Source organism: Engystomops pustulosus, chromosome 2 (assembly GCF_040894005.1).
Source record: "Engystomops pustulosus chromosome 2, aEngPut4.maternal, whole genome shotgun sequence".
Classification (NCBI taxonomy): domain Eukaryota; kingdom Metazoa; phylum Chordata; class Amphibia; order Anura; family Leptodactylidae; genus Engystomops; species Engystomops pustulosus.
Genome location: NC_092412.1, coordinates 34,537,291 through 34,548,594, shown reverse-complemented (window position 1 = coordinate 34,548,594; position 11,304 = coordinate 34,537,291).

Genomic DNA, 11,304 nt, shown 5'->3' with positions numbered 1-11,304 from the left:
GGTCTGGACAGCGCGGTTTTGAAAACTCCTTCGTCCCGAAAGCTATTGAAATGTACAAATCCATCAGTAATAACACGGCTATAACGGCCACCACCCATTATTAAAGGTGTTGCCCAGTTTTCAATAAATCTCTTCCATTAGACATGTCTCTGCATTTTCACAACTTCCTGTCTCTCACTCCCTTAGCCTGTCCTAATGGCATCACCCACTGTGTCTTTTTTTTCTCACTTACAGAGGAGGATGAGTCATAATCTCTCCCCCCATGTCTCGGATCGCGGGGGCACCCTGCTCCTGGATCCGGTCCCGCTCCCGCCCCAGCCTCCGCAGCTTCCCAGAGCTGCTCCAGAGACTCCGCAGCTTGCCAGTGCTGCTCCAGCAGCGCCCCAGCCTCCGCAGCTTGCCAGTGCTGCTCCAGCGGCTCTCCAGAAGTCGCCTCAGCCTCCGCAGCTCCCCTGAGGCCGCTCCAGAGTCTCCACCAGCCTCCTCTGAGGCCGCTCCAGAGTCTCCACCGGCCTCCCCTGAGGCCGCTCCAGACTCTACACCGGCCTCCCCTGAGGCCGCTCCAGAGTCTCCACCAGCCTCCCCTGAGGCCACTGCAGAGTCTCCACCGGCTCCCCAGCCTCTGCAGCTTGCCAGTGCTGCTCCAGTGGTCGCCCCAGCCTCCACAGCTTGCCAGTGCTGTTCCAGTGTGCCCCAGCCTCCGCAGCGTGCCATTGCTGCTCCAACGGCTCTCCAGAAGTCGCCTCAGCCTCCGCAGCTCCCGTAAGGCCGCTCCAGAGTCTCCACCAGCCTCCGCAGCTCCCGTAAGGCCGCTCCAGAGTCTCCACTGGCCTCCCCTGAGGCCGCTCCAGAGTCTCCACCGGCCTCCCCTGAGGCCGCTCCAGTGTGCCAAGAGCCGACCCAGCCCGTGGCTTCTGAAGTCTTCTCGGTGCCTGCTCTCCTCCTAAGGAGTCTCATCACCAAAAAGAATTGAAGGAGGCGAAGAAGGAAGTACAGCGGGCTGAAGAAGAAGGGCCCTAAGGGGGGGGGGGGTACTGTCACGGTTGACCCTGCAGAGGATCGCTGGGGGCACCCGTGTCCCGCTGTTCTGCCGCTGCTCCCCCGGGTCGCTACTTACCTGACCCGGGTTCTGATGGCTTCGGCTCCTGGATCCAGTCCCGCTCCTGCTCGCGGACTAGAGCGCGCGCCCGACTCTTCGAGAATTTAAAGGGCCAGCGTCCTCCTTATTGGCGCTGGCATTCCCGGCTGGTAAAAGGGCCACACAATGATGAGGCATTCAACCCGACATAAGTTTCAAGGGATTTTTTTGGACACCAGACAAGGTGCCTCATTATTGTGTAAGTAGCCCTTTTACTTTTACAAGTTACTGTTTTAGCTAGTCTCACGCATTGGGCTTACTATAGGACATGTAGGGGTTATCTCTTCTAGCATTCATTCAGCACTTTTTACTACTTGTTACTGAGACTTGCATCATAGTGGGATTTTTGGCAGTCATTTTGTCCTGTCTGGGATTCATCTCTGGAACTGCTTTTTACACCTTTGTTTTCTTTTAGCTTGTCTTAACCCCTTAAAGAGGGTTTGCCCACGAAAGAAAGTTCTTAAACTTTAATCCCTTAGTGATGTTTACACAATAAAGATCATTTTAAAGATCATTTGGTGGTGTACCAAGCCTTTCTGCTGCCCGAGGCGAGCCATAGAGAGAAACCCCGTCCCCCGCTCATATATGTAATATATTAGGGAGTGTCAGGACAACCATCATATTGGTCATGTAGTATAAAATGCATACTGCGTGCCGCCATGTAGTATAAAATGCACACAGCATACCACCATGTAGCATAAAATGCACACAGCGTGCCGGCATGTAGTATAAAATGCATACAGAGTCCCAACATGTATAAAATGCATACAGCGTGAGGACATGTAGTATAAAATGCATACAGTATACCGCCATAGAGTATAAAATGCACACAGCATACCACCATATAAAATGCATTCAGCATGCCGCCATGTAGTATATAATGCATACAGCGTACCGCCATATAGTATAAAATATATACAGAGTACCGCCATATAGCATAAAATACATTAAGCATACCACCATGTAGTATAAAATGCATACAACATACCACCATATAGTATAAAATGCATACAGCGTGCCACCATGTAGTATAAAATGCATACAGCGTGCCGCCATGTAGTATAAAATGCATACAGCGTGCCGCCATGTAGTATAAAATGCATACAGCGTGCCGCCATGTAGTATAAAATGCACACAGTATACCACCATGTAGCATAAAATGCACACAGCGTGCCTCCATGTAGTATAAAATGCATACAGAGTATCGACATGTAGAAAATGCATACAGCGTAATGACATGTAGTATAAAATGCATACAGCATACTGCCATAGAGTATAAAATGCACACAGCATACCACCATGTAGTACAAAATGCATACAGCGTGCTACCATGTAGTATATAATGCATACAGCGTACCGCCATGTAGTATAAAATAGATACAGAGTACCGCCATGTAGTATATAATGCATACAGCGTACCGCCATGTAGTATATAATGCATACAGCGTACCGCCATGTATTATATAATGCATACAGCGTACCGCCATGTAGTATAAAATAGATACAGAGTACCAAGATGTAGTATATAATGAATACAGCGTACCGCTATGTAGTATAAAATGCATACAGCATACTGCCATGTAGTATAAAATGTAACATATATACACACATACATATACACACATTTACATATGCAAAGATAAAATAACTTTACCTTTCTTTTATGATCTCGGTAAGTTCGGCCTTGTCCTGCGGAGGTGGTGGGGCGGTCGGGCCGGGTGCGTGGGAGCGGGTGGTGGGGATGCTAGTGCTCTCTGTCTCCTGCCCCTCCCCCTGCAATACAAGAGAAGCTATATTCATGCCAGAGGAATCTGCCCGACCACAGTCAGGAGTTTATGGTCGTATCCAAGGACAACCAAAATGTAAACACCAGGACTGATAGATACAGGTTGGATTTATATCTGTGAAATTCTGTATTTTTATTAATTTAATTGAATTAGAGAATGTCTTATTTTGTTATCCTGAGTGTATTTAGGAATTTTGACTTTGTGGGAACGACCCTTTAAGGCAGGGGTCAGGAACCTTTTTGGCTGAGAGAGCCATGACCGCCACATATTTTAAAATATTATTCCATAAGAGCTCTACAAAATACACATGCCCCCAAGTAGATAGGTAGTCCCAGTGTCACAGGTGCTCCTGCGATCTATGTCTGGGATCGCGGGCACACCCATACCCCTCTCTGTGGCAGCGCCCCTTTCTGAGCTCACTCACCTCATCATGTTCCCGCTACAGTCCCAGCTGGTCAGGGCGCCGGCACTCCTTTATTTTAAGGGCCAGCGTGCCGCTGATTGGAGCTACCCACTTCCCGAGTTCCTATAAAGACCGGCGACTCCCAGCATTCCCTGCCGGATCTTAGTGCTTCATGCCTATGAGGAAGCTCTCCACAGTGTTTCCTTCCGAAGTGTTGACCTCCCGTTGTTACCCCGGACCTGTTCCTGATTGTGCTCCTTCACTGCCAGCCCTGACCTCTTGCTCCATCCCCGACCTCGCATCAATGCTGCCTGCCTTGACTGTCTGCCTGTTCCTGACCACGAGACTGCCTAGTGATCCGGCACCTCGACCTTGGCTGCCACCGTTGAAAAGTCACGTCTGTGTAACGACCTGGTGGCACCACACTGCAGCAAGACCATCCTGCTTTGCGAAGGGCTCTGGTGAAGACCGGCTGCTACTTAGATCCGGTCCCAGGTGTCTGCTTACATCATCGTCCACGGTGATCCAGGGGGATCAATATACCAAATCCTAACACCCACCACATGTCTCCCAGTACATAGGTAGCCACAGCACATTCCTCCCAGTAGATAGGTAGCCACATTGATGAGTCTAAGGCCCCTTCCACACTTGCGTTGCAGAACACATCAGAGTTTGCTCAGGGGGCGATCAGGGTTTGGTCAGTGAAAAACTGACATTTTGCATCAGAGTGCAATCAGTTTTCCGTCAAAGTTTGTTCAGTGTCTTGGTTTTTCATGCACGTTTTCAATGCAATTTCAAGGACTCATGACTGAGGTCTATCTTTTCTATGGCAATTGATGCATGAAAAACGCATTGCACTTGCATGTGTCTCAGAGTGGAATGCGTTTTTGATGCATTTACATATGGTGTGTCTTTTATGCATGTGACTTGCAAAAGTAGAGCATTCTGAGATTTAAACATGTGTTAAAAAACCGTGCTATTTATTAGAGATCTGTCTGAGAGCCATATCTGGCCCCCAAGCCATGGGTTCCCTACCTTTTTGTTTTTGTTTTTCCATTTTTCACTCTCCACTTCAAAATTCCATTAACTTTTTTTTTATTTTTCCACATACAGAGATGTATAAGGCTTGTTTTCTGTGTAACAAATTGTACTTCCTAGTGACAGCATTTAAAGGGTTATTCCAATGTTGTTTGAATAAAGAATTGTTACCGTATATACTCGAGTATAAGCCGACCCGAGTATAAGCCGAGACCTCTAATATTACCACCAAAAACTGGAAAAACCGGAAAAACCTTGTTTGAATAAAGAATTGTTACCGTATATACTAAGGTATAAGCCGACCCGAGTATAAGCCGAGACCTCTAATTTTACCACCAAAAACTGGAAAAACCCATTGACTCGAGTATAAGCCGAGGGTGTAGTATACAGCCAGCTAGCCCCCTGTAGTATACAACCAGCCAGCCCCTGTAGTATATAGCCTGTCCCAAGTAGTATACAATCAGCCTGCCCCCATGAAGTATACAGCCTGCCCCCATGAAGTATACAGCCTGCCCCAAGAAGTATACAGCCTGCCCCAAGAAGTATACAGCCTGCCCTCATGCATTATACAGCCTGCCCCCATGTATTATACAGCCTGCCCCAAGAAGTATACAGCCTGCCCCTATGTATTATACAGCCTGCCCCAAAAAGTATACAGCCTGCCCCCATGTATTATACAGCCTGCCCCATGTATTATACAGCCTGCCCTCAGTATGCCTAGCGAATAATAAAAAAATAAACTTAAAGGACACCTGTCATCAGGTCTGTGTCACTAGTCCTGTCACCTCTACCTGTTGGAGCAGCTCACAAGGATCCCATCCCAGCTTTTATCTAGTTATTTCATACATTATTCATTGTAAAATCATCTATTTTTTATCATGTAAATGAGGCTGGTCACATGGTCAGAGGCAGTGATGTCACCCCTGTTACCCCTCCCCTCTCCTCCCCCTGCTTATGTATGTGTGTAATGTATAGTAAAGCATTGCTAGTGTGTGTATGTCATCTGCTGACATGCTGCATCCTCCTAATATACAGGTGAGAGACACAGGCATCAGCTACACATGAATCTGACATGTTCTGCTGTAACATGGCTGCCTGAAGCTGTTGTATCTCTCCTATACACACACATGCACACACAGGCTGCAGGGGGCGTGGCCACCAGCACCAGGAAGACGCATAGACGCGACTGCCGGCAAGTGAAGATAGAAGAGAGAAGCTGCCGCCGAGGACCGGGAGCTGCCGCCGAGGACCAGGAGCCGCCGCCGAGGACCGGGAGCCTGCGTCGAGGTTCCGAGAGCCGGAGGGTGAGTATAAATTTTTTTTTTATTATTGACTCGTGTATAAGCCGAGGTGAGGTTTTTCAGCACATTTTTTGTGCTGAAAAACTCGGCTTATACACGAGTATATACGGTATTTAATTTCCCCATATGCTTCCTGTAACAATTCCTCACAGTTTTCTAGATCTTTTATTCTATAGAAAGCTTCTATGTTTCCTTCCAGTAGACAGAAATCTGACCATGGTCACACAGGTGCACGGCTCGTTATAACCCACAGCTCTGATTACTCTCTGTGATATAACGAGCCGTGCACCTGTGTGACCATGGTCAGATTTCTGTACACTGGAAGGAAACATATAAACTTTTTATAGAATGACTGCAAGCAGAGATCTAGAAAACCACAATGTTTCCTTTACTATAACACATATGCATTTAATGATGCCTTTCAACCAATGCCTTCCAACACATGTGTCATGTGACCACAGCCCTATTTGCATCTTTCCAAAATGTATATACACCCCCCCCATTCCCACAGTCTATATACAAAACCCTATAGTTATAGCCAGTGGAGTAACTAGAAGCCCCAGTGCAATGTCTGTGCCAGGCCCCGACTATAATGTAAGGTTTATAGTACTAGTCTTCTCATATCAGAAAGTGACACCATAAGGGCCCCCTAAGTCTCTTGGGCCCTGGTGCGACCGTAGCCTCTGCACCCCCTCAAGTTACGCCCCTGGTTATAGCTTCATCCAGTATTCCCTTATAGTCAAGTCTATGACACACAGTAACCCTTGAGAAAGCAAAGGCGAAACATGTGTTGGGGTGTGGTTATATTTTGGTCCTTGGGTGGAGAGCAGCAGAGCACGGGAACCGAAAGCTACGCTGCCACACCTGGGAGGTGAGAGCCGCCACTCTATGCCATGTGCTGTCTCAATTCCTAAGACCATTGGAAAACACATATTTCCAATGGCCTTAGGTGACCCCTGTTAAAAGATTGTTCAACCCCAAAGGGGTTTGCTACACGCAGGTTAAGAAGCACTGCTGGTGGTAGTTGCTAATCTGCTAATCTTTCTGCTAATCTTCTGTAAAACAGTTAAAAGGAATTGTTACCAGGGACCTCATTTTCACTAAAGACAGGTTGCAGAAGCCCATTACAGCTGCATTGCATTGTCTTCATGCTTTCTCTGAGCATTTGCAACACAATATAATTGTGTGTTATAACTTACCTTGCACCCTGAATTCTCTGTGTAGTCCCAGAGTTTGGGCTTTGGTTTGGATGCATTTCAAAAAACAACATGTGACGTGTCTTTGCTGCAGACTTCTCAGCTCTTAGCCCCCACCTTTGTGCTCCTGTGCAGCTCCTCCCTCTCCCACTGATGTCAGCTCACCAGTCTATGACTTCTGTGAGGGAGCAGGAGGGAGGAGCTGTACAGGAGCACAAGGGTGGGGACTGACAGCTGAGCATTCTGCAGCACAGCCAGGTGCGGAATGCATCCAAAAAAAAAAGCCCAACCCCTGAAACTACACAGAGGATTCTGTCGGGGTGCAAGGTAAGTTATAACACACAATTATATTGTAATGTAAATGCTTAGAGAAAGCAAAAAGACATATTTGCAATGCAGCTGTAATTGGCTTTTGCAACCTGCCTTAAGTGAAATGAGGTCCCTGGTGACAGGTTCCCTTTAAAGGGAGTTGAGAGATCACACATATTATAGAATTTGTTTGATTGTCCACTAGGGGGCGACTTAACATTGATGTGAAGCAATTAACGGATGCAGAGCAATTTATATTAATTATTCTGTTATTTTGGGGGTTTTTTTACAAAAAGAAAAAAAATATGTAATTACGTCCTCTGTCACCAATTCACAGATCTCGCTGATAATATATATTTTTAAATTCTTTTAACCCCTTAATAGACAACAGGAAACGATAATGAATCGGTCTCATAGATGTCTGCATTCAATTAATTAATCATTTGCTCCCAGAGGAAAACTAATCAGGGAGAAATTACACCAGAAAAAAAAATACATTTGTTTTTGCCAAACAATGTTTGGGCTTTTAAAGGCTAATTAGCGGCCGGATTAGCATAAAAATCATTAGTCTGTTTACTGAACAACAGTAATTTTCATGTTATTTGCTTTACTGAACTGAAAATTTTAATAATTTGCTTCCATTTAAATGCGCACTGCGTGAGGAGGCTGTCAGCCGCTGCGGCATTTAGTCTGTTGTTTCTTAATTTTGCAGGATTTGGGTAATCGATTGACACAATTTACTAAATGGTTTAATTGAAATTGTAAGATCAGAATTGCTGTGTTTGGAGTCTTTCTGAGAAATACGTACCTTAAAGGGGGTGTCTGAAAAGGTTTTTTGTTGTCTGGGAGTATATGGGTGTGAAAAAAGTGAGCTGGGGTACTTGGAAAGCAAAAAGTTAAAAAAGTATCTGCATCAGGGCTGAAAAACATTGGGGCACATTTACTAAGGGTCCGAATCACTTTATTCCGCCGGGTTTCCCGAATATTTCCGTTTTGTGCCGAATTGTCCCGGGATTTTGGCGGTCGGATTGTGGCGCATCGACGCTGGCTTTCACGCGACAGAAATGGGGGGTGGGGGGGCCTGGCCATCGGAAAACCTGATGGATTCGGAAAAACCGCGGAATTTAAAAACCGAATTGTGTGGCAAAATCTATCACTCACATGCACCGGGGATAGGTTGGTAAACTACAGCGGACCTCGGCGGACTTCAGCGCAGCAGCAACACCTGGTGGACATCGGGCACACAACCTTAATGAGTCGCCAGAAGACCCGAATTCACGTCTGAGAACACGTCGATGGATCGCGACTGGACCGGATAAGTAAATGTGACCCCCATTGTCTTGATGGTCTGGGCTAAATGGAGAATAAAGGGAAACACGATAATCTACAATTAGCAGGATTTGTCCTGAGATTTAAAGGGCTTAAAGGAAGTTCACTGTGGAGGGTGGGGAGGCTGTATATAAACTGTGGGGGCATGGGGGGCTGTATATACACTTTGTACGGATGTATAAAGCGCTGTGGTCACATAAAAAAAGAAAAAGATATGACAATCACATTCCCATTCCCAAGCACATACGTCCCATATGGATCTGACACTGTTGCTAATCTCCACATGTCCTGGGGAGGTAGGGGGGTATGGCGCAGGGCATGTTTGGGACTGACTGTACTGATAGGAACCTTGGGCCAAGTTCAAGACCTAAACTAATGATAATGTACACTTTATTCACCACTGGTTCCAAGGGTCCTATAGATACAAGTCCCTGTTCTACGACAATATAAATCTATATAGATGAATTTAGGATTGCCCACTTCCCTTACAGTAGGTGTGCACAGCTTTCCATGGTCCAAGGGCCTCGCTGTCATACGGCTCAACTTCAAGGGGCTGCACCAGTACCCAGCACTCTAGAAGCACCAACTGCCTCCCCAGAAATTCCAAACAGTATAGACCTAAATGCCACCCCAGAAATTCCAATCACCACAGTACAGCCCTAAATGCCACCCTAGAAACCAAATACTGCATTCAGACAATAACTATTACTGTGCCTAAAATAATAATACAGACCACCACACAAACTATACAATAAATAGTAGAGATCCCAGAGAAGACAATGATTATGGAGATAATAATGAATACTCACCTCTCCTAGCTTCTCTTCTGTTTCCCGTTTGCTGCTGCGCTCTGGGTCCCAAAAGTTGTGACGCATGGTCAGGGTCATGTGTTGATACAGGGCACAGAGAGAAATCTGAATGCACTCATGCCCCAGGGAGGAAATTTGCTGATCCAACTTACAGGGAGTACTGTTATTAAAGGGGTTGTCCACTTATAGTAAACTATAACAGGGTAAGTATAACATCCTAATAGGAACATAGTAGCACGAGTGACACTTTTAAGGTCTTATACTTACCCAGTTAAAGTTTGCTATAGGTGGACAACCCCTTCAACACAATCCATTTACAATGGACAACTAAGATCATAGACAATTAACCCCTCAGCTGCCAACAGCAAATAAGAAAACATTACAGAATCTATCAGGTACAATCTCTCTCCTATTAAAATAGTATCAATAAAAACTACAACTCAACCCACAAACAAACTCACAGCTCAGTAGATGAAATTCTAAAAAAAAAAGGTAATGTCTAAGTGAATACTTAGGGAACAAACACAGTAATAAAAATCAGATTTTTTTTTTCTTTTTGAATTTCTTAAATGTTTAGGAAGTTCAACTTGTTCCCCAATAATACAAGCCCTCAAGTGCCTACAGGAAGTAACTTTACGTTATCAGCGATATCGGGGACCAATGGGTTAATTCCCTGCCGGATATATTTTATGGATACATTGTATTATTATTATTATCATAACTGTTCTTGCTGCAGGAACTGGGAATTTATGTGACAGCTCAGTATTTTCCGGGACTTGCGGATAATTCAATTCACATAATTGGTCCTGTCAATTTTACAAATTACCGTTGTACGTCACCATGAGTAAGCGAGCGGCCGGCGAGGTGTGTAGTTAACTGGTGTAATGCCATTCATTCCACACACATCCTACATTGTCATTTCAATATTTTTCCCGTTTTCCATGTTCCTCTGCAGCGTTTTTTGCAATGTTTTTCTTTTACATAATTTTATTAAAGGGGTTCTCCTAGCTACAAATATTGGTAAAATTTACATAGGACAGGCCCTACGTACAGTAATGTTTGTAATGTAAACATCACTATGGGGTTAAAATTTGAGAACTTTCTTTCACGGGCAAACTCCTTTAAGCATCTTTTCATAGCATGGAGATTTTTTCTTTAAATGATTGTTATCCTGAATTCATTTGCATATCTAGCATGTACGTATATGTGAGTAGAGTAGCCATTGTACTTTTTTAAGTTTTAAGTATTTTTTATTTTCTGCAGCAGGATAACAATCCCAAACATCCACCACCGTCCATAAGAACTATCCTCATTGTTAACAAAATGATGGTAGTCTCATAACGTTTCACAAGCATCTGATGAAACCTTCAACGGCAGGAGATCTGTGCGTAGTCCTACAAGATGTTTGGAACCACCTCCCTGCTGTCTTCCTTCAAAAACTTCATACAGGTATACATAGCGGAATTGCTGCAGTTCTGAAGGCAAATGATGATCATGTTATATATAATACATTGGACACTGTTAACAGTTTTATTGTTTCAAGTCATCTAACATTTTTACCCAGCGTGGTGTAACAAATTTAGATTCCAAAGCTCGTAAGTTGCCTGTGGGCACAGCAGGACGGCCATAATTACAGTATACATAGGCAGCAGCTACCAACCACTATGGATAAGCATGACTGTCCTCTTTGCGCTATTTAATAGTCACCTAATATTATCCACTTCTCCCAGCAGAAACTGTAATTCTACACATGGCCACTTCATGGCAGTATCACCACACACTGCTGAGAACATTCCACCGTAGAAGTGGAATATACATATTTGTTCTAATTTACTGCTTTGATAACGCTGATCGGTCTTTCGAGGCGAAACCTTAACTTTTGCACCATTGTTCTCATAAATGATGTTATTGCCAGAAAGGAGTTAAGCGGCGATATTTCTCCATCAGAAGTAATAAACATTAATCCGAATGTTTACACAGAAGATCAGGACATC